General features: G+C 40.0%; 1 protein-coding gene and 1 long non-coding RNA gene across 4 annotated transcripts in view; both read left to right on the top strand.

Annotated features, from left to right (window-relative positions):
- Positions 1 to 5,044: 5,044 nt before the first annotated feature.
- LOC109895737 (uncharacterized) lies at positions 5,045 to 8,585 on the top strand. 3 transcript variants are annotated; one of them, XR_004210801.1, is made up of 5 exons: positions 5,045 to 5,208; positions 5,746 to 5,983; positions 6,139 to 6,343; positions 6,836 to 6,944; positions 7,190 to 8,584. It is a non-coding gene; the product is annotated as an uncharacterized LOC109895737 (long non-coding RNA). The 3 variants fall into 3 exon arrangements; XR_002256026.2 differs by having other exon boundaries at positions 5,057 to 5,208; positions 6,139 to 6,262; XR_004210800.1 differs by having other exon boundaries at positions 6,139 to 6,944; positions 7,190 to 8,585.
- A 14,279-nt stretch (positions 8,586 to 22,864) lies between these two features.
- LOC109895079 (spermatid perinuclear RNA-binding protein) overlaps positions 22,865 to 24,869 on the top strand; it is a 42,414-nt gene continuing 40,409 nt past the window's right edge. The window contains exon 1 of the mRNA XM_031830269.1: positions 22,865 to 23,150. The gene's annotated coding sequence lies outside the window, so the exon portion shown is untranslated. The remainder of the gene's footprint in view (positions 23,151 to 24,869) is intronic.

Below are 24,869 nucleotides of genomic sequence, written 5' to 3'. Positions count from 1 at the left end.
GATGTCCTTTGTTTCTTAGTTTGTTTGAGAAATTATTTGTTCTCCTGTTTCATTTGTTCCCAGGGGGGAAGGGGAAGGCACCTAGGGAGTGCTTAGGCAAGAGGCCCGCGGGCATACATATACCCGTAGTATATTCATTGTCTAGGCACAATAGGTAAGACCTGGGTGGACCACCCCCTGTATTTTGGTTAGTGCACCAGGTGGTGCTAAATTAGGTAAGCAGGGGTTAGGCAGGTAAGATAGGAGAGAGAGAGAGAGAGAGAGGGGGGGGGGGGGGGGCTTTGAGATTGACTTTCTTTTCTTTGGTTCTGTCCAGACCCTTTTCCCCATATTACCGTGTAAAGGAATAAAGTCCTTGTAAACGGTACCACATTCTGCCTGTTGTCATCCTTGCCCACGCCTACAGTCCATACCTTTTTCACTTCACGGAGAGTTTAGTTGTAGCAGGGTGTTGCGTTCCCTCTTCATAGAGGCGTGCGTAACAGTCAGGGCGTGAGTTGGGGTGGGCATTCTATATTTTGTTCTAGGTTTTGTACTTCTATGTGTTTGGCCTGGTATGGTTCCCAATCAGAGGCAGCTGTCAATCGTTGTCTCTGATTGAGAACCATACTTAGGTAGCCTGTTCCCACCTGTGTTTGTGGGTAGTTTTCTGTTGTGTTTTGTTTTCACCTTACAGGACTGTTTCGTGTTGTTCACTCTCTTTGTTGGTTTTTCTCATTCAGTGTTCAGTTTATTTCATAAAATTTACAATGAACACTTACCACGCTGTGTGTTGGTCCAATGATTCCTATTCCTCATCAGATGAAGAGGAGATTCGTTACAAGCAGAAGGATTGTGACTCAATTTTGATCTTGTTACAATATCCCTGTTACACCTAGAGAGTTCACCATAGTCTCTGATATTCCATCTGGAACTCTCATGTTGTTTAGAGGTGTAACCAGACCTTACCTTCTTGAGCTACCCCCGCTTAATCCAGTTGACTCTCCAATAGGGAAAATGTGTTTCTCCTTGCTCCCTCAGAGCAACAACTCTATACATGCTTTATTTCAAAGAGATATTGTATCTATTCCTTATGTCTCAACTTACTGGAATACATTTGTCAGTATCTGTTGGGGAAAAAGTATAGTTATTACCACACAAATACCTGCTTGTTAATAAGGTCAAAGAGGTCTCTTTCAGAATTATCCATGTATTACCCTGCGAATCATTACCTGAAGAAACTCAAAAAATACATTAACTTTAACTGTAGTTTTTTGTTGTTGAGCAACCAGAAACAGTTTTGCATTTATCTACATGTAAAGAAATGATGGCAAGATATTTATAGTTTTATAATTGTTAATGTTCTTAATGACTTTAGTTTTTTATGGGAGAATCTGCTGCTCGGTTTCCTTAACTATAAGGATAAAGAAAAACAATTTTACCTCGCAAATCTAATTGTGCTAATGGAAGAATTTCATATAAATGTAAATTCACTAATAAGACAACACACCTCCATGTTTTCTATAAGGAATTCGAGCAGTCACATGAAGACCATTCTACTTTCTTCCAATAAGAAAGCTGTTAAAACAATCAATACAGGTCTTATTTTTAATTTTTATTTAACCTTTATTTAACTAAGCATGTCAGTTAAGAACAAATTCTTATTTACAATGACGGAACTACAGCTATAACTCCTTAAACTGCTGCGCCACTCAGGAGTCCGATCTGTAATTTGTTGTACCCCCTAACAAACAGACAATGATAGTTCTAGAGGCTTCACTACAGACTACAGATAAGCGAAAACTTCAAGCATTTCTCAACGGCTGGTCATGCCTTCCTCCTGGCTACTCCAACCTCGGCCAACAGCCGCCCAAGCCTCCCCAGCTTCTCCTTTACCCAAATCCAGATAGCAGATGTTCTGAAAGAGCTGCAAAACCTGGACCAGTACAAATCAGCTGGGCTTGACAATCTGGACCCTCTATTTCTGAAACTATCCGCCGCCATTGTCGCAACCCCTATTACCAGCCTGTTCAACCTCTCTTTCATATCGTCTGAGGTCCCCAAGGATTGGAAAGCTGCTGCAGTGACCCCCCTCTTCAAAGGGGGAGACACCCTGGACCCAAACTGTTACAGACCTATATCCATCCTGCCCTGCCGATCTAAGGTCTTCGAAAGCCAAGTAAACAAACAGATCACTGACCATCTCGAATCGCACCATACCTTCTCCGCTGTGCAATCTGGTTTCCGAGCCGGTCACGGGTGCACCTCAGCCACGCTCAAGGTACTAAACGATATCATAACCGCCATCAATAAAAGACAGTACTGTGCAGCCGTCTTCATCGACCTGGCCAAGGCTTTCGACTCACCATATTCTTATCGGCAGACTCAGTAGCCTTGGTTTTTCTAATGACTGCCTTGCCTGGTTCACCAACTACTTTGCAGACAGAGTTCAGTGTGTCAAATCGGAGGGCATGTTGTCCGGTCCTCTGGCAGTCTCTATGGGGGTGCCACAGGGTTCAATTCTCGGGCCGACTCTTTTCTCTGTATATATCAATGATGTTGCTCTTGCTGCGGGCGATTCCCTGATCCACCTCTACGCAGACGACACCATTCTCTATACTTCTGGCCCTTCCTTGGACACTGTGCTATCTAACCTCCAAACGAGCTTCAATGCCATACAACACTCCGTCCGTGGCCTCCAACTGCTCTTAAACGCTAGTAAAACCAAATGCATGCCTTTCAACCGTTCGTTGCCTGCACCCGCACGCCCGACTAGCATCACCACCCTGGATGTTTCCGACCTAGAATATGTGGATCTATAAGTACCTAGGTGTCTGGCTAGACTGTAAACTCTCCTTCCAGACTCATATCAAACATCTCCAATCTAGAGTTGGCTTTCTATTCCGCAACAAAGCCTCCTTCACTCACGCCGCCAAACTTAACCTAGTAAAACTGACTATCCTACCGATCCTCGACTTCGGCGATGTCATCTACAAAATAGCTTCCAATACTCTACACAGCAAACTGGATGCAGTTTATCACAGTGCCATCCGTTTTGTTACTAAAGCACCTTATACCACCCACCATTGCAACCTGTATGCTCTGGTTGGCTGGCCCTCGCTACATATTCGTCGCCAGACCCACTGGCTCCAGGTCATCTACAAGTCCATGCTAGGTAAAGCTCCGCCTTCTCAGTTCACTGGTCACGATGGCAACACCCACCCGTAGCACGCGCTCCAGCAGGTGTATTTCACTGATCATCCCTAAAGCCAACACCTCATTTGGCTGCCTTTCCTTCCAGTTCTCTGCTGCCTGTGACTGGAATGAATTGCAAAAATCGCTGAAGTCGGAGACTTTTATCTCCCTCACCAACTTTAAACATCTGCTATCTGAGCAGCTAACCGATCGCTGCAGCTGTACATAGTCCATCGGTAAATAGCCCACCCAATTTACCTACCTCATCCCCATACTGTTTTTATTTATTTACTTTTCTGCTCTTTTCACACACCAGTATCTCTACCTGCACATGACCATCTGATCTTTTATCACTCCAGTGTTAATCTGCAAAATTGTAATTATTCGCCTACCTCCTCATGCCTTTTGCACACAATGTATATAGACAATTTTTTTCTACTGTGTTATTGACTTGTTTATTGTTTACTCCATGTGTAACTCTGTGTTGTTGTCTGTTCACACTGCTATGCTTTATCTTGGCCAGGTCGCAATTGTAAATGAGAACTCAACTAGCCTACCTGGTTAAATAAAGAATAAATAAAAAAGTAAAATAGACCCTGGTTCGATTCCAGCCTGTATCACAACCGGCTGTGATTGGGAATCCCATAGGGCGGTGCACAATTGGCCCAGCATCTTCCAGGTTGGGGTTTGGCTGGGGTCGGAGATCTGAGATGCTGAGACGCAGTGCCTTAGAACGCTGTGCCACTCAGGAGCCCAATCTGCAATTTGTTGTACCTCCAAGCATGTTATCATTGTCTGTTTGTATACTTATTATATGTATACTGGTGTTTCTGCAATAAAAAATGTTATACAATAAAAATCAAATATATAAAAGACTGTGGCTGTATCCGAAAGTGCGGCAAGTGAATTGTGTGATAATGAGTGGAAAATAGTGAAATCAAAGAATGGAACAAAACAAGCAAAAGTTGTAGTAGAAGACAAGGACCGGTCCAATAATCCATTTTGTTATTGGGCTGCGTTTTTTGGACAAGGAGATTAATTTGGGAAATCCTTTTGTAATATCGAGGACTGTGAAGAAACCAGTGAGAAAGGTGGATTCCATCAAAGTGACCAGAAGCGGCCTTGTTTTGGTTAATTGCGTTGATGAACAGAAGCGTGCACTGGATCTGGCTAAAATGTCCCCGTCAGAAGTAACATGTATTGATCTTCGGAATAGAGTGCCTGCCAAAAGAGTTATAGCTGGAGTTTCGTTGGACATAGTTGATGAGTATCTTAGTCAGAAAATCCCAGGAGTGGTCAGTGCACGTCACCTGACCCGTATGGTAAATGGAAGGAAGGAGAAAAGCCTGTCGATATTGTTGTTGTTTGAGGAGACTCTACTTGGATATGTGAGGTATGCAGTGAGAGCATTTGTGTCCAAACCATTACAGTATGGAAATCGTAAAGGATATGGTCACGTGTCAAATGTTTGCAGATGGGAGAAGTATGATGTTGAAGAATCTGGGAATGGAAAATGTTGCAACTGTGGTGTGGATCATACTCCGGACTTCCTTGAGTGCCCTGTTAGGGTGAAGGAGGTCGAGGGGTCAAGGATCAGGGCTGCCAGAGATCTCCTATCTCCTACCATTATTCCATAGAAGTACAATTTCGAATAATCTGGGAATGGAAAATGTTGCAACTGAGGCTTTTACAGAAAAGCAGGTTGATTTTGTTTGGTTAATAATTTTTGGGGTAGTTAGTATGATATTTTATTTTTACCCCCCCCCCCCCCCCCAAAAAAAATATATTTTGGGATAATTATTATCAACCCATACACTAGGTGGCGGTATGCACATTTAATTGTTGAGAACGCCATTATACCATAGAAGAAGAAGTTGTTCTAATCGCTGGAGAAAAAGTTTCACGCAAAAATGACCCCCCCCAAAATAGAATGAAAAGTAGAGATAAATCAACCGAGAAAGAGGACATGTGATTTGGAGACGCGTTGTCAAGGTGGAATATATTTCTACAGGTCGCAGAAACGAGACTGGAAAAGTGAGAGTTTTCATTGGCTGCATATATTTTAGGCTAGTACAGGCTGAGGGTTTGCGTGAGAAATAATGTTGCGCCTGGACACACACAGATTATTGTTGAAACGTCTAGTAGACGGCTATAGCCTAACGTAACCGCGAAAGCCTTTTTCGCAGCAGGTTAGGATAATTAACGTAGCAGGTTAGAAGACTGAGGTTAAGGTTATGCAGAGGGTTAGCGACAATTCTCTCCTAACTTGCTACGAAAATGACTATCGAAGTGGTGTGAAGGGTGTGTCCCTAATGTAACCACGTAGGGTAGGGTAAAGACAACCCATCATAGCCATTACGGTAAAAATAGGCAATCAAACACGAATCACTTATTAATGCAAATCATCAAAATAGTTGTTATTTATAAAATACTGTCCATTAGTACGAAATCAACCATACAAATATATAATAAAACTAAATAATTGAAGCTTTAAAACTACCAATCAAGTTTCCATGATTGAATTCCCCCTATTTAAATGTCTAAATGCCTATTTTCTCACTGTCTTTGCAGATATCAGCACAAATGTGATGAGTTGGAGGTGCAACACAATGACTTCCCCTCTCAGTACTTTACTGTTGAGAAGGACATGGGGCTCTACGTGAAGTGCTCACTGGCCCAGAAGGAGGATGAGCTCACAGACCTGTCAGAGCAACTGGGGAGGGGACTCCTTTGAGCTGCAGCTCAGTCAACTCCGCCAAGAGTTGCAGGAGAACAAGGACAAGCTCACCTTTTGAGAACATGGTTCTTGGTGAGATAAAGAACCTCGATACCACATCTTCCCATTCACATGATCCACCACCAGGCTTTTATTTCAAACTAGCTCCAGCATACCTGATCCTGTGGTTTGAATTCAATATTAATAAATGTTGATCATTCAATTGTATTACTCCTCTCCCCGTGCAGCGGGTAAGCTGGAAGCTCCGGAGGAGTCCCTTGTGCAGAAGGAGGAGCAGCTCAGGAAGTAGAGACAGGAGCATCACACAGTCAACTACAGCCTAGAGAGGAAGGCCGTGCTGGACAGAGACATGTCAGTGCCATATGTACACTGAGTGTACAAAACATTAAGAACACTTGCTCTTTCCATGACAGACTGACCGGGTGAATCCAGGTGAAAGGCATGATCCCTTATTGATGTAATTTGTTATATCCACTTCAATCAGTGTAGATGAAGGGGAGGAGACAGGTTAAAGAAGGATTGCTAAGCCTTGAGATAATTCAGACATGGATTGTGTATGTGTGCTATTCAGAGGGTGGATGGGCAAGACAAAAAATGTAAGTGCCTTTGAATAAGGTATGGGGGGGTGCAAGGTATTCCTAATACTTGGTATACTTGTGTATATACCCTGTATTATTTGGTCACTGCTGCTCAAAACTTTCCTTCACTCAGCATCTAACAGATTTTCTTCACTCAGCACTCAACAGATTATCACTCCAAACACATTTTTGCCATAAAGTCATTCAATGACAGAAAGGGAGGGGGGTCCCGTACAACTACAACTGTAACTGCAGCCTTTAAAAACAACAACATCAATATAAAACATGTATGTTCCAATCAGGGACTCTGACTCCTGCTCATACTCTCCCTCCCTATGCCCTCTAGCCAAGAGTTTCCCAAATTCGGTCCTTATACTGTGTTGTACACCCAACTACAACCACATCCTGTCCAAGATGGAACCACTCTCCAAGAGCACCTGCCTTCAACTTCATAGGTGATTGAGCTGCCTTTTATGCTGCTGTTTTTATGCTTGTCAAAAATACTATTTATTTATTAGTAAATGCAATAAATGTACTCAGTGTATGTTGTAGCTTAGTTACAGTAGATACTGAGTAGGTGTTTTTTGTTGTATTAATTCAAAGATAATATATATTTCCTTTTTTTAAATGTAGTGTTTTTTTGTTGTTGTCAATTTTGGTTTAATATATCAAATTTGTGTCAATGTCTTGTTAACCATAGCCTCTTTGTTCATCTGGAAACCCCCACTGCCCTAGAAGAGGACTAGTCCATCCAAACCCTCTGGTCCAGAGTGCCTGGCTCCTCTGCTGGGTGACCCTTCCAGAGGGAGCCTGTTTACCCCCCACAGACCCACCCCAATCAGGGGTAGCCCCACTGAACCCATCATCAGAGAGGCAGGACTGGGCTTCAAACCCCTTTAATGGGACATTTCCAACAGAAAATAAATGGCGCTACTTGGTTATGCAAAAAATATTGTCACTTATACATTATATTTTTCAGCCACTAGGTGGCAGCAACTATACTTAGAATATGTCCTACTGAGTCCGACAAAGATCAGCCACTAGAAAGTTTTCTAGAGAAAGCAATCAAAAGCTCTGTTATTTTGTGTTATTAGTTTTTTAAAGACTGTATCCAAAAAATAAACATCAGAAATGTATTACTCAAAAGAGTAAGGCATACTGTAGCACAGCCATTGTCCTCATACTAAATCCAATACAGTGGGGTAAAAAAGTATTTAGTCAGCCACCAATTGTGCAAGTTCTCCCACTTAAAACGATGAGGCCTGTAATTTTCATCATAGGTACACTTCTCAACTATGACAAACAAATTATTTAAAAAATCCAGAAAATCACATTGTAGGATTTTTTATGAATTTATTTGCAAATTATGGTGGAAAATAAGTATTTGGTCACCTACAAACAAGCAAGATTTCTGGCTCTCACAGACCTGTAACTTCTTCTTTAAGAGGCTCCTCTATCCTCCACTCGTTACCTGTGTTAATGGCACCTGTTTGAACTTGTTATCAGTATAAAAGACACCTGTCCACAACCTCAAATAGTCACACTCCAAACTCCACTATGGCCAAGACCAAAGAGCTGTCAAAGGACACCAGAAACAAAATTGTAGACCTGCACCAGGCCTGTCATGTTTCAATTCTGTACGTGTTCAGTATTGATGATACTTGTATGATGCATGAGTTCAGTGCAGATATTGATTGAATGGATCAGGTGACTCAGTCTTTACTCCTCAATTGAAAATGTTCCAATGATCAATGCGTTAGGGTAAGAGCATGGTGCTTGTAGCCTTAGGGTTGCGAGTTCAAATCTCATTGACTGCTTATGCTGAATATAGGCCTATGTGTCATTAACCAGCTTTTCATCCAACCATTTCATGAAGATGAATTACCTGACGCATGACAATATATTGATATTGATATAATAAACATCATAACGAAGTAAACTTGGAGTCAACTCAATGATATGTTGTGTGGTCCTCCAACTACGACTCGGGAAACCATGCAGTCTATTAAGGTATGGGTGAAATAAATTATGAACTTCACAGGGTGGTGAAAGTGAACGTGATGAGTTTGATACTCTTTTCCAATAAATATCGAAGATTGTGGTTTTCGGTAAACTTTCCAAATGTCAACAAAACAAAATACGCTAGACAAGGTGGGATCTTTTTGTATCAGTAAAATGAATTATGCAAGAAATGTCTGTGGAAATGCTTTTATGCACAAATGTTGTTATATTAACCATCATATGGAAGTAAACGTGGAGTCACGTGATGACATGTTGGGTGGTCCACCCACTACAAATCGAGAAAGCGTGCAGATTATTAGCCTACAAATAAATTATAATGAACTTCACAGGCTGGTAAAAGTGCACAATGAACTTGATGCACATTTCCAATAACTGTCGAGGGTTTTATTCTGGTGACATGACAAATAAAAATCATCTTGCTCTTTTGTCAATCATAATCTCATAAAGGTAGTGTAACAGTACTCTTCTTGCGTTGTGTACAATCAGTCATCGACACGGAACTCCAACATGTAGCACCAGTCATGTAGATTTATTCTGATAGGAACGGCACAAAATTGCACATCTCACCATCCAACTCTGCACTCACGCACTGTACAAAATATATTAACCCCCCCACCAGACACAGTAAATTGCTAGCTAGTACTGGTGGGAATTCTCTACAACAAAATGCACAACAAATATTTTCCAAAAACCGCTGCATCTTATGTGTGATGTTCGAATAACATTTACAAACAATTTGATATAAATTGTACATTTAAATTGTCACTTGAGAGTATAAAAATCACTTTTGATGTACAGTGCTTTGCAACCAACAATTTACCGCTTGTTCACTGGGACGATTCTAACTGGAACATCCCCCCTCGTAAGCAAGCTACGCAAACCAGCCAATAAGATGCCATGTTGAGTAGGTGAAGGCAAGACAAACTCAAACCAAAACCCCATTGGCTTAACAATAAAGTAGCAAGGGGAATCACCAATATAACCCTGTTACACTGGCAGTCCAAACACTTAAAAGACACACCCTATGCCCTCTGCCCTCAAATTAAGTGGACACTTCTGATGACGTATCATGACGTCTGACGAGTATACACTTGCAGGACGAGGGAGGAAGGATTTTTTTAAATAAAAAAATAAAAAAAGGGAGAGGGATTTACATTTTTTATTTTTTTAATGTTTTTATTTTTTATTATTTTTATTAACAACAAGTCAATACATAAAGCACATGAGGGAACACAAGCATACATAGATTACAAACAATGGACAATCACGCTAGGGAGTACAATATCACATTACAATTACGCAAGGACCTTAAGGGACATACATATACTTACAATTCTAACAGCTTTTTTGTTAGTAGAGCATTTAACTGTCTTAAAATACAGTTCAATTACTTTTTGTAGGGTACGAAAATATGGTTTTCTGTTTGTAAATTTACATTTGTGTATATGAAATTTGGCCAAAAGAATAATGAAATTAATTACATAAAAATGTTTCAGCTTATTTCTATTGTATGTAAAGAATCCAAACAGTACATCTCTCCACAATAGTGTAAAATCTTCATAAATGTGTACTCGTCAGACGTCACGATACGTCATCAGAAGTGTCCACTTAATTTGAGGACTGAGGGGATAGGGTTTATCTTTGAAGTGTTTGGAAAGCAACCTGTATGTGCACTCTAGCCAACAATTGCGCAGCTGCGTGCTGTTGGCTACTATATAACATATTTTTTTTAATGTAAGAAAACCATCAGTAGAGTTGAAAATGTGATGGAAACCCATTTAACTTGCATTTTTTATTCGGTACATGGGAATTGAACTGCAAAAGGTATTTTTATGTGAACTACGTCATCACGCACAGCCATTATTTCTGTAACAAGTCAATTTGATTCAAACACATTTCTGATGTAAAATGTGCCTATTATTTTTATGCAGATTTGATAATATTTGCATAAAAATCCGTTGCCAATTGGATGATAACCTAGCTACTGTCAATGTTGCCATTACGGTACTTTGCTTTTGATAAAAGTGCCCATAATGATAGGATTACGATATTGTTGTCAGCTGAACAGCAGTGATGCATCCATCTTCTCTCCCTCCCTACAGTAGCAGCAGGTAGTTCCTCTTAATCTTGACCTTGAATGTCCATGAAGCAGCAGAGACATTGTGAACATGCAGAAACTCATCAAATATTTATACCCAGATCTAATTCAGGACTTCATGTGATTTTCCTTGGCTTTGGGGCCAGGGTCTGTGTTCCTAGAAAACATTGAATCTGTTCTTTAAAGGTTCCCAGAATGTTTCAATTGGTTGTGGGAACAGTCCAATGAGAACCTTGTCAGGACATCGCAAAAGATATGTTCCTAAAACACAAAAACTGTCCAGTTGTGCGGATGGTTATACAATTTCTTTTAGGGTGCAAAACCATTCACCTGATGTTACAAGAACGTTCCCAGAACACATTTTAATCTTCTCTTTAAAGGTTCCCAGAATGTTTCATATGTAGTGGAAACATTGTGGGGATATGACAAGAGATAGGTTCCCAAAACACTAGAACTGTCCAGTTGTGCTGACATTCAGATATTGTTTGTATCGGTTCTTTAAAGGTTCCCAGAACATTTTATTAGATTGTGGGAACAGTGTGGATACATTAGAAAAGAGAGGTTCCCAAAACACAAAATATACTCAATTGTGATGACATTCATACAATGTTTAAGTGAGATTGCACAGGACGTTCCTATAATGTTGTAAGACTGTTGGAAAAACACCTGGTCTAAGGGTATACAGTAGTTAGTTATTTCCCACAGCAGAACATCATTATTAGATTATGATTTGTCTCTCTCTACAGTACCTGATGAACACAAATTATTAGAGGCATTTTCATTCAATAAGAGCGGACATGAAAAAAGGGAAATAACATAATCTCTGCCCCATTTGAACTGTTTGTCCAGTGCGCACATACTACTCACCTGTTACACCTATTTAGGGCAGCAGATAATCTAGCAGTTAAAGCGTAGGGCCAACAAGGTGAAAAATCTGTACCCTCGAGCAATGCATTTAACCCTAATTGCTCCAATTTATTTCAACGAGAATGGGATAATCAAAATACGTTGAAAATGCATAATACACACGTGTACATGTCTGAAATTGGACAAATATAAGCATGCATCAAATTAGTATTAATATTACCACGCCAAACATAATACAATCTTTAACCATGAGAAACAAACAGGTCTTTCTAATGGCTAATGATTCAAAAAGGCTGCACATTGTCCCCGCTGTCCTCCAATTCCATCATCACCTTTGTAGGCAACCACCACCGCCACATGGATCGACAACGACACAATCTCGGATTTGCCTGTTCCTTAGATCCAGCATCATTTCAGGAATAAAATTGGTTCTATTTATTATGCAGAACCATCCATAACCAGTTTTTTTTTGTAATGGACAAATACATAATGAATACAGAAGGATAATTGTCATTCTACACTACTCAATTAGTATTTGTCTGCAATTTTACATTCAGAGTGCAATTGCTAAATATTATATATATTATAATGCATGTTATAACGGATAGGCTACAGTAACAGGCTAAAATCAGTATGGGATTTGTGAAAGATACTGTGGGGGGGGGGGGGGGGGTCAATTAATAGCCTCTATGCGGTAGGTTATACAACTGTAAGAAATGATCGGAAGCTTTATCTGCTGGTATAGTTGACAGAAATCCCCACCACATTTGCCACGGCAAATCGCTCTCTGTCTATAGTAGGCAGCCGTTTTCTTATGCTTTAAGTTTGTGCTAGTGATTAATGTATATTGGCCAACAATTTCAATGGCTTACTGGCTCACTGGGCACAGAACATTTTTCAAATCCCTTACCCCTGTCACATATAAAACCTCCCACCCACCATTTAAGCATATACAATTATTACCTCTTGTCACACCAGCAGACATCTGGATGGTGAACTACAAAAAAAAGACCACGTGTAAATGAGCTGAGGAGCAACACAAATTATTGCATTTGTCCAAAACATTTTGTTAGGTTCCCAAAACATCGGAACAGTCAGAATGTCAGTTACTTGAAATGCACAGGCAGGTAGTATAAACTTTATAGGATGAATTGTGTTGCAAGCAACAGTAACATCTACTGATGTGAGGCAGAATAGCTGCTCCAGCAAAGTGGTCAGTATAAAAGTAGCTAGCTCGCTAGTTAGCTATCTTATACTATTTTGTGCAATGGTCTGTGATAGAGAACTTGTTTAGTTTTTCACTATCTAGCTGCTAAAAATAACAATTTGTTTAGAAACATGTTCACAGAACTAGTAAGCCAAACAGTTAACTTCATCACAGCCTTGCAATGTGTCCCTGTCACTTACTGTTTCCATCATAACATGCTACTTCTAGCTAGCTTATTCTATTTAGATTAAATTATAGCATGTTAGCTGGCCAGATAAAAAATATATATTATTGAACAAAAACCTTGCTAGCTTGTTAGTTCATTAGCTAACATAGCAAGATGCCCAAAGTAGCCTAGTCGTATGTTATAAACCACGCTCCCTTTTAGATAATAGGCTATTAAAATTTCAAGTTTTTGCTCTAAGTAATAGGCCCAATTAAATGAGAGATGCTCATGGTAGAGGTCGACCGATTATGATTTTTCAACGCCGATACCGATTATTGGAGGACCAAAAAAAGATGATACAGATTAATCGGACGATTTTTTTACATGTATTTGGAATAATGACAATTACAACAATACTGAATGAACACTTATTTTAACTTAATATAATACATCAATAAAATCAATTTAGCCTCAAATAAATAATGAAACATGTTCAATTTGGTTTAAATAATACAAAAACAAAGTGTTGGAGAAGAAAGTAAAAGTGCAATATGTGTCATGTAAAAAAGCTCACGCTTAAGTTCCTTGCTCAGAACATGAGAACATATGAAAGCTGGTGTTTCCTTTTAACATGAGTCTTCAATATTCCCAGGTAAGAAGTTTTAGGTTGTAGTTATTATAGGAATTATAGGACTATTTCTCTCTATACCATTTGTATTTCATATACCTTTGACTATTGAATGTTCTTATAGGCACTTTGGTATTGCCAGTGTAACATTATACAGTGCCTTGCGAAAGTATTCGGCCCCCTTGAACTTTGCGACCTTTTGCCACATTTCAGGCTTCAAACATAAAGATATAAAACTGTATTTTTTTTGTGAAGAATCAACAACAAGTGGGACACAATCATGAAGTGGAACGACATTTATTGGATATTTCAAACTTTTTTAACAAATCAAAAACTGAAAAATTGGGCGTGCAAAATTCTTCAGCCCCTTTACTTTCAGTGCAGCAAACTCTCTCCAGAAGTTCAGTGAGGATCTCTGAATGATCCAATGTTGACCTAAATGACTAATGATGATAAATACAATCCACCTGTGTGTAATCAAGTCTCCGTATAAATGCACCTGCACTGTGATAGTCTCAGAGGTCCGTTAAAAGCGCAGAGAGCATCATGAAGAACAAGGAACACACCAGGCAGGTCCGAGATACTGTTGTGAAGAAGTTTAAAGCCGGATTTGGATACAAAAAGATTTCCCAAGCTTTAAACATCCCAAGGAGCACTGTGCAATTGATAATATTGCAATGGATGGAGTATCAGACCACTGCAAATCTACCAAGACCCGGCCGTCCCTCTAAACTTTCAGCTCATACAAGGAGAAGACTGATCAGAGATGCAGCCAAGAGGCCCATGATCACTCTGGATGAACTGCAGAGATCTACAGCTGAGGTGGGAGACTCTGTCCATAGGACAACAATCAGTCGTATATTGCACAAATCTGGCCTTTATGGAAGAGTGGCAAGGAGAAAGCCATTTCTTAAAGATATCCATAAAAAGTGTTGTTTAAAGTTTGCCACAAGCCAACTGGGAGACACACCAAACATGTGGAAGAAGGTGCTCTGGTCAGATGAAACCAAAATTGAACTTTTTGGCAACAATGCAAAACGTTATGTTTGGCGTAAAAGCAACACAGCTCATCACCCTGAACACTATCCCCACTGTCAAACATGGTGGTGGCAGCATCATGGTTTGGGCCTGCTTTTCTTCAGCAGGGACAGGGAAGATGGTTAAAATTGATGGGAAGATGGATGGAGCCAAATACAGGACCATTCTGGAAGAAAACCTGATGGAGTCTGCAAAAGACCTGAGACTGGGACGGAGATTTGTCTTCCAACAAGACAATGATCCAAAACATAAAGCAAAATCTACAATGGAATGGTTCAAAAATAAACATATCCAGGTGTTAGAATGGCCAAGTCAAAGTCCAGACCTGAATCCAATCGAGAATCTGTGGAAAGAACTGAAAACTGCTGTTCACAAATGCTCTCCATCCAACCTCACTGAGCTCGAGCTGTTTTGCAAGGAGGAATGGGAAAAAATGTCGGTCTCTCGATGTGCAAAACTGATAGAGACATACCCCAAGCGACTTACAGCTGTAATCGCAGCAAAAGGTGGCGCTACAAAGTATTAACTTAAGGGGGCTGAATATTTTTGCACGCCCAATTCTTCAGTTTTTGATTTGTTAAAAAAGTTTGAAATATCCAATAAATGTCGTTCCACTTCATGATTGTGTCCCACTTGTTGTTGATTCTTCACAAAAAAATACAGTTTTATATCTTTATGTTTGAAGCCTGAAATGTGGCAAAAGGTCGCAAAGTTCAAGGGGGCCGAATACTTTCGCAAGGCACTGTAGCTTCTGTCCCTCTCCTAGCCCCTACCTGGGCTCAAACCAAGAACACATCGACAACAGCCACCCTCGAAGCATCGTTACCCATCGCTCCACAAAAGCCATGGCCCTTGCAGAGCAAGGGGAACAACTACTCCAAGTCTCAGAGCGAGTGACATCACCGATTGAAACGCTATTAGCGCGCACCCCGCGAACTAGCTAGCCATTTCAAATCGGTTACACCAGCCTAATCTCAGGAGTTGATAGGCTTGAAGTCATAAACAGCTCAATGCTTGAAGCATTGCGAAGAGCTGCTGGCAAAACGCACGAAAGTGCTGTTTGAATTAATGCGTACGAGCCTGCTGCTGCCTACCATCGCTCAGTCAGACTGCTCTATCAAATATCAAATCATAGACTTAATTAGAACATATTAACACATAGAAATACGAGCCTTTGGTCATTAATATGGTCGAATCCGGAAACTATCATTTCGCAAGCAAAACGTTTATTCTTTCAGTGAAATACGGAACCATTCCGTATTTTATTTAAAGAGTGGCATCCATAAGTCTAAATATTCCTGTTACATTGCACAACCTTCAATGTTATGTCATAATTATGTAAAATCCTGGCAAATTCGTTCGCAACGAGTCAGGCGGCCCAAATTGTTGCATATACCCTGACTCTGCATGCAATGAACGCAAGAGAAGTGACACAATTTCACCTGGTTAATATTACCTGCTAACCTGGATTTCTTTTAGCTAAATATGCAGGTTTAAAAATGTATACTTCTGTGTATTGATTTTAAGAAAGGCATTGATGTTTATGGTTAGGTACAGTCGTGCAACGATTGTGCTTTTTTGCAAATGCGCTTTGTTAAGAAGAAATAGTCTTCACACAGTTCGCAAAAAGCCAGGCGGCCCAAACTGCTGCATATACCCTGACTCTGTTGCAAGAGAAGTGACACAATTTCCCTAGTAAAAAAGAAATTCATTTTAGCAGGCAATATTAACTAAATATGCAGGTTTAAAAATATATACTTGTGTATTGATTTTAAGAAAGGCATTGATGTTTATGGTTAGGGACACGTTGGAGCAACGACAGTCCTTTTTCGCGACTGTGCTCCGCATCGATTATATGAAACGCAGGACACGCTAGATACACTAATAATATCATCAACCATGTGTAGTTAACTAGTGATTATGATTGATTGATTGTTTTTCATAAGATAAGTTTTATGCTAGCTAGCAACTTACCTTGGCTTCTTACTGCATTCGTGTAACAGGCAGGCTCCTCGTGGAGAGCAATGCAAGGCAGGTGGTTAGAGCGTTGGACGAGTTAACCGTAAGTTTGCAAGATTGCATCCCTGAGCTGACAAGGTAAAAATCTGTCGTTCTGCCCCTGAACAAGGCAGTTAAGGTCGTCATTGAGGCCGTCATTGAAAATAAGAATGTGTTCTTAACTGACTTGCCTAGATAAATAAAGATGTAAAAAATAAAAAATTGGTGTACCGATTTCCGATTGTTATGAAAACTTGAAATCGGCCCTAATTAATCGGCCATTCCGATTAATCGGTCGACCTCTAGCTCATGGTAATTTGTTGTATGGCTACTTCGGGAATATGGACTCAGAACAGAAAAGGTGCAATGGTTATGATACATGTATTTTGTTTTTAAATTAAATATTATCAAGGCTACTCAACAAATGTAACATTACAGTATTCAGACGTAGACAAATCAATGTAAACGGTGAACCGTCTGTTCAAGCGTTAAACTGCGTTAAGGATCGTATAGAGCAATATATTTAAAAACCGGTAGCTTATCTATTTACTACTGTGAAATGAGTCCAAGTAAACGAGAGATGGGACAAACGGTCGTCTTTCTTAACTTGTTATAGGCCTATAGGCTATTTTGGAAGTATGAAACCATCACAGTCAGATAAGATGAGGAATGTATCTGCAATGATCATGGGAATGAAATAAATCATTGGAGAAGATTTTTGCTCTTCTCACTAACAGCATCTTGGTATTCTATTTAGCTACATGTTTTTTTGTTATGAATAAGTCCTCATATATTCCTCATTTGCATAGGGCTACTAGGCTACGTTTGCCTTCTTGCAATACAATACTTCTACCACAAGAAACTGTGCGTAGGCATAGTCTAAGGTTTACTGAAGGATAATGAAGCACATTCTCATGTCAAGTTAAGTTTTTATAAATGCCAACTTTTGCGTGAAAACTGGTGCAGGAATGTTTTGGGGCTCCTACCAATGTTGATAAATGAGGCTCCTGCCGTGGTCGATTTGTGTTGTCTCACGTAAACCACGCCTCTTGACATTTTTTGCAGCAATCAATGATACGTTTCTGTTCCGAAAAATAGAGTTTGCTACACTTTATGTCCACATAATGATAGCCTACTTTGTAGGCTTTAGCTACATTGGAGATATGTCATTTTTGCCCATTGTTCTATGAGAAGTTTGAATGAAGAGTCGTTTGGAAGCCAAATGAGCCGGGTCTTTTCTGTGAACGGAGCCAAATGCCCATCACCAATGGAAGATGATTACACTTGGGGAAGATGATTACATTTGGGGTTGGCAAAAACAGTAGCTAGCTCACAACAAACAAGAGATACTATTGTAATATGATAATTGAAAACATAACGTCTTGAGCTTTCAGTGTATGAATGATCTGACACTGGTGAACACAGAGCAAACTATTGATCCTTTGTGCCTAATAATCAGAATGTCTGTGAAAAGGGTGTGGGAGAGATTCTCAGCTGAAACTATAAATCATAATTTTTTATAAACTGGAAAATGATGCCCCTAACGTGTTTACACAGCATTTCAGTTGCACTGGTTAATTGTATGTGGTTTTTATAAACCTAGTCTGTTTTATCAAGATTGTTGTGAATAATTCTCACTGTGAAATACTGGGACTGTAAGCAAGCACAACATAATTAAAATCATTTGGACAGCCTCGTACAAGACTAACTACTTATTTTCAGTCATAGTCATTATTATCACACAGTCATATTGCAATTCTTCAAATCCACATTTTTATACACGGTTTAATTGCATGCCAAATGCAGTCAAAAGTGTTGCATTTAGCACGCGACAATCGTAATGCGCGTGCGCAACTGTCCGGCTCTTCATTGAGGGGGTTCGATTAATATGGTCCTGCGGTACACTGAGCTATCGCCTGTCACTTCATTGGGCGAAAGCGGAGAGGGAGGAGCGCTTTATCAAATTAACACGCATCTGCATCGCTGGTTATGTTGTCAACAAGGCAGTATATAGTGCATTGTCCAGAAACATACAACATCTATTTTCCATTAAATACACTAGTTTTCATTGGGAAGGCAGATAAAGCATTTTTTATCAAAAGCACTCACCTTTGCATGTGAAAACAGAATCCTATGGAAGTCTAGAGAGGACATCAGAATAAACAAAATAATTCCCGCCTTATGTGAGATCCATCTTATTTATCTCATGATCACTAGATAACAAAAGTTGTTTTGTCAAGATCACAAGATAATCATAAGTACCACGCATCATCCATTAATTTGTTCAGATGCACGATAACCACCTCATCAAGGAGCCCTGTGGCTAGGCTGCATGCCGCCCAGTGGTGGAAAGTATTTAAGTAAAAAATACTTTGAAGTACTACTTAAATAGTTTTTTGGGGGTATCTGTACTTTACTATTTATATTTTTGACAACTTTTACTTTTACTCCACTACATCCCTAAAGAAAATAATGTACTTTTTACTCCATACATTTTCCCTGACACCCAAAAGTACTCTTTACATTTAGTCTAATTCACACACTTATCAAGAGAACATTCCTGGTCATCCCTACTGCCTCTGACCTGGCGCACTCACTAAACACAAATGCTTAATTTGTAATTGATGTCTAAGTGTTGGAGTGTGCCCCTGGCTATCTGTAAATTAAAAAAACAAGAAAATCATGTCATCTGGTTTGCTTAATACAAGGAATGTGAAATTGTTCATACTTTTACTTTATATACTTAAGTATATTTATGCAATTACATTTACTTTTGATACTTAAGTATATTTAAAACCAAATACTTTTAGAATTTTAATCAAGTAGTATTGCATTGGGTGACTTTAACTTTTACTTAAGTCATTTTCTATTAATGTATCTTTACTTTTACTCAAGTATGACAATTGGGTACTTTTCCCACCACTGGTGACACCTCCAAGATCACAGCCAATCACATGCAAGGAACAACGCAGCTATCTTGTTAGCTAGCTAGTTAGCTAGCAATACTTTTGTCACTAATCCATGATTTTGTCACTTCAAGATTAGACTACTGCAATGCTCTACTCTCCGGCTACCCGGACAAAGCACTAAATAAACTTCAGTTAGTACTAAATATGACTAAACCCAACATTTGTATCACATTTATCCAGTGCTAGCCTCTACACTGGCTTCCTGTCAAGGCTAAGGCAGATTTCAAGGTTTTACTGCTAACCTACAAAGCATTTCTTGGGCTTGCTCCTACCTATCTCTATGATTTGGTCTTGCCGCACATACCTACATGTATGCTACGGTCACAAGACACAGGTCTCCTTGTTGTTCCTATTATAACTAAGTAAACAGCTGGAGGCATGGCTTTCTCTTACAGAGCTCCATTTTTCAGGAATGGTCTGCCTATCCATGTGAGAGACGCAGACTGGGTATCGACCTTTAAGTCTTTACTGAAGACTCATCTCTTCAGTAGGTCCTATGATTGAGTGTAGTCTGGCCCAGGGTTGTGAAGGTGGCCAGCTCCCCTCTCTCCACTGGGATTCTCTGCCTCTGACCCTATTACGGGGGCTGAGTCACAGGCTTTGTAGTGCTCTCCCCTGCAGTTCCTAGGAGGGGTGCATCATGCGTGCCAGGCTTTTTTCGCTATACTCTACTTGAGTGTGCTGAGTCACTGACATGATGTTCCTGTCCGGTTTTGCACTCCCTCGGGCTTGTGTGGTGGAGGAGATCTTCATGGGCTAACATATAGGGGATTTTAGAAACACTTAAAACAAGGGGTGTATTTTTTGTGTAGGCTTACCCTGGCATGATGTTTTGATAACTTCATCTATATAATCACCTGTATTTACCCCACAAAATTAAATGCTAAGGTTAGCCTGCACGAAACACACCCCTTATATTAAGTGTTTCTAAAATCCCCTATGGGAAAATTAATGGTGGAAAAAAGATTGGCACCATTTCCCTGTTTGACTGCTAGGTTTTATGGGTATTATGACACCTCCACTGTGGTGCTCTATTATGCCACTTTCAAAACAACTGTGAAATCTGAAAAATACAAGGTAAAATCATGACACCAGTGATCATCAGGTCGGAAAGTCGGAGCTCTAAAAAGAGGCCAGAGTTCCCGAGTTGGAATTCTGAGGGCTTGCCTGTTTTGCATGTTATTTTGGTATTAATATGTGTCAAATATCAGTTTGCAAACAATGTAACAAATAATATATACAGTAGGGCAAAAAAGTATTTAGTCAGCCACCAATTGTGCAAGTTCTCCCACTTAAAAAGATGAGAGAGGCCTGTAAATTTTCATCATAGGTACACTTCAACTATGATAGACAAAATGGGAAAAAAATCCTGAAAATCACATTGTAGGATTTTTAATGACTTTATTTGCAAATTATGGTGGAACAGGTCAGGGTTCCATAGCCGCAGGCAGAATAGTTGAAACTGGAGCAGCAGCACGACCAGGTGGACTGGGGACAGCAAGGAGTCATCAGGCAAGGTAGTCCCAAGGCATGGTCCTAGGGCTCAGGTCCTCCGAGAGAGAGAAAGAAAGAAGGAGAGAAAGAAAGAGAGAAAAAGAAAGAGAGAATTAGAGAGAGCATACTTAAGTTCACACAGGACACCGGATAAGACAGGAGAAATACTCCAGATCTAACAGACTGACCCTAGACCCCCGACACATAAACTATTGCATCATAAATACTGGAGGCTGAGACAGGAGGGGTCGGGAGACACTGTGGCCCCGTCCGACGATACCCCCGGACAGGGCCAAACAGGCAGGATATAACCACACCCACTTTGCCAAAGCACAGCCCCCACACCACTAGAGGAATAGCTTCAACCACCAACTTACCATCCTGAGACGAGGCAGAGTATAGCCCACGAAGATCTCCCCCATGGCACAACCCAAAGGGGGGCGCTAACCTGGAGTTAACAGTTGTCAACATCATACTTTCATAATCTGAGCTAGCAGTCATCATTGTGAATCAAGTCAACAATCTACTGGCAGATCCTTTTCAATGCTTGTCATATGAAGAGAAATAATGAAGAGAATTTATAGATAAAACGTATCAATGCTCATCGGCCATTGGACATAAACATTACACAACAAGTTGGAAATCGGAAATTCAACGAGTGATTTGGAAGGAATCTGTGACAGTGGTTGTGTGGTCACAAATCTGGGATCAAGGGGCTATTTTCCAAGTTTAAAATGATAAACATTCAACATTGGCCATGCTGTCAATGAAGCGCGATTTGTGCCGCGCTCAAAACAACTGTTAACTCCGAACTGCGAAAACTTGACTTCAGTGAGTTCAAGACAACTGGGAAGTCAGGCATAAATGAGCTCCGACTGGGAAAATAGGTTTTGAACGGTGATCCAACTCGGAATTGTATATCCGGCCTCCAGTTGTTTTGAAAGCACCATAAATCCAGAGAATGACTTTGATGACAAAATTTGAGAACGACTGTAGCTGAGAAAGTAATACTAAGTGTATGTTGGAATTGTGACATAACCCCCCCCCATCGACAGAAGAAAGTTTATTTGTAGTTCTAAACATATTTAGGGTGTTTCTTACTTACTTTTTGTCTCTCCCACGCGTTATTCCTCTCTCCTACAGCGTCCATCACAATTATATGCACATGGCCAGTTATGCAAATTAGGTGATGACATCATTTAGCGACTTCAAGCAACTTTTGGGACAGCCAATAGCTACTTTCCTCACTGAGGAGTTGGCAACACTGAATGTGACCCCACTGTGGAAAGGTGAGATTATCACGAATACAATGGTGTTCTCCGTTTTGCCCACATGTGTAACGGAACTCGTTTGAAGGTAACCAGTACCGGTTTAAAAAAATGAATGGAAGTATGAAGGTCGTTTTGTGCCTACCCTAAAAAAGGGGTTAAATACAGTAGGGCCTATGTGTAAAATATATATATATATTGAAGGAATGATCCAACGCTTCTCTTACCCAGAGAGAGTGCAGAATTGAATGTCCTCTGGGCTTCTTTCTTCCTCAACCATTTGATGTGCTATGAATATATATATATATTTCCTGAGCAGCTTTCTTATATCTTCTAGATATAGGACAAACACTTCAAAACCTTGTTTCTTATCACTTATGTTTTGCCTGTCTTTTTTGCCATTTATTAATGTGTTATTCAGTCCGTTTCTCTGAGCTACAGGAGTAAAGGACAAGTTCAATATTTTATCAAATATATATATATATATATATATTATACATAAAGGGGTCCTACATTCAAAACCAGATAGCTAAATGACCATCTTAAAACAATAACATATATCAGCTTAGAACCGCTTTATTTGAGCCGACTTCGCCGTCAGACAGAGCGCGGCACCTTGTTTCACACTCTGGAGGCAGCCCTGTTCCAAATCGAATGCAATCATTTTCAGCCGGCGCAAACATGTCTACACGGGCGTCCGGGCGAGATTAATCGAGCCCCCTCATTGCTACCACTGTGCGTGCCCTAACAGTTGTGATCAAAACATAAGCGAGTGCTGGTGGGTGCTGAGACTACGTTGTCCCAAACCGAGAGGAAAACGGAGTTGTTTGTGCAAACACGAAGTCCTACCAGTGAAATTACACCCTTGACAGATTTGGGATACCTTGAATCAAGTACTGCAACTCTGTAAGTATTTCCTCAATGACAATTTCTCAAGATAGCGCAAGAAAGGATGCATACAGCGGTGGGGCTAGAAACTTCTCACAGCTGCAAATCTCTGAACATTTTCTGATAACACGTTGAGGGAAATTATCTAGTATAATGCTTCCCCCAACGTATTATACCTACTATGCATAGTCTTAAAAATATACATTGTTTTATTTTCTAGTGACATTTCGCTAGCTAGCTAGTTAGTTATATCATAATGTCTGGGAAGACATGCCATTGAGTTAGCTACTATAACTAGTTAACGTTATAGCTACCCAGCTAGTTAATGTTGTCACAATTCATGAGTCCCAGATTGTCACAAAACAAGTGGAAAAACAGAGGACGACGTGTACTTTGACGTTGGTTCGAGCTTTTGCATAGTTAATATTCACTTTAGCTTGTTTAATGTATCTGTACTCTTGTGAAAGAAGAGTTACAATTTACATTGTCAACGCAAGTATTTTGATATTCAATTACGGGTCCTTACAATTTAATGTCATTTTTAATATCAAAATACATATAATGATGACATCAATTTAAATTGGGAATCTTCTTTCTCTAATTAGCTAATTTAACAGGTGTGAATGTCAGAAAATAAAATAAGGCAGACAACGCAAAATAAAGGCTCTTTTAGATATCGCGTTGATGGGCATGGGCAGCAAAGGTTTTAAATGAGGATCAAGTGTGTATGACATTTTGTTTTGTAATCAGTGTTACAAATGCCTCTTCTGTAAGGGTAATTGACGCTCAGATTTTTCCCTTAACAATTTATGTCAAACAAAAAACAATTATTGCAAAGTTAAACTAAACATACCACTCTATGCACAATGACTACTTTTAACCATTTCACACATAAATCGGCACTGTTCTTCAAGTAAATGTGTTTTTGTAAAATATTCTGTGGAAATGGTTAAAAGTATTTTGAATCTTGAAAGCATTCATTCCCCATCAACATGTTCCGGTTTTCCATGACCAAGACTGCTCAGAGAGGATTGTTTTGGAATTCAGTCGCTTCATAAGTGTCATAGCTGAAACCATGTCTGCCGTAGCTCAGGTTTTTGGCACTGAGTAAATCCAATAGTCCTATAATAGTTGAGATGTTCTCTCCCTCTCAGACGTGATCGGTAAGACGTCTGAGGATATTATTGCTGTTTTGTATAACGTCTTACACGCACCCACACACTGCACACACACCCAATCTTTGAAGAGTCTTATTAGCTTATTCTTGGGTGTCTGAATCTGTCATATCTAACACAGTATCCCATAAAATGTTAGTCACAGGTATAGATGTGATCTTATAGAAATATGACCGTCACATCACCATATTATTTAGGCCATATGCTGAAGACGGTGCAGTCAATGGATTGTCTCGTCAGTGATTTGAAGAAACTGCACAACACCAATGACAACAGCAATTGAGAACAGATGTCGAAGTAAAGATGTGAAACATGAGCAGCTGAGTATTACCCTGCCCGTTCCCATCAGCCCACATATCCATCTCTCTTCTCTCATTTCAACTCAATTTCACCCCCCTCTTTTCTATGCCACACCAGGGAGGAGGACTGTCTGAATCAAGTGCATATTGTGTCGCAGTCCTGTGGAATAGAGAAGGTTCATTTCGAACACTGATGATGAAAGAAACCAATCCAGAGGCTTCTACATTTAGCCATGTCTGAAATAAAAGTGCTTTACCCAGAG

This window comes from Oncorhynchus kisutch, linkage group LG8 (assembly GCF_002021735.2).
Source record: "Oncorhynchus kisutch isolate 150728-3 linkage group LG8, Okis_V2, whole genome shotgun sequence".
Lineage (NCBI taxonomy): Eukaryota > Metazoa > Chordata > Actinopteri > Salmoniformes > Salmonidae > Oncorhynchus > Oncorhynchus kisutch.
This window is presented reverse-complemented; position numbering and strand designations above follow the sequence as displayed.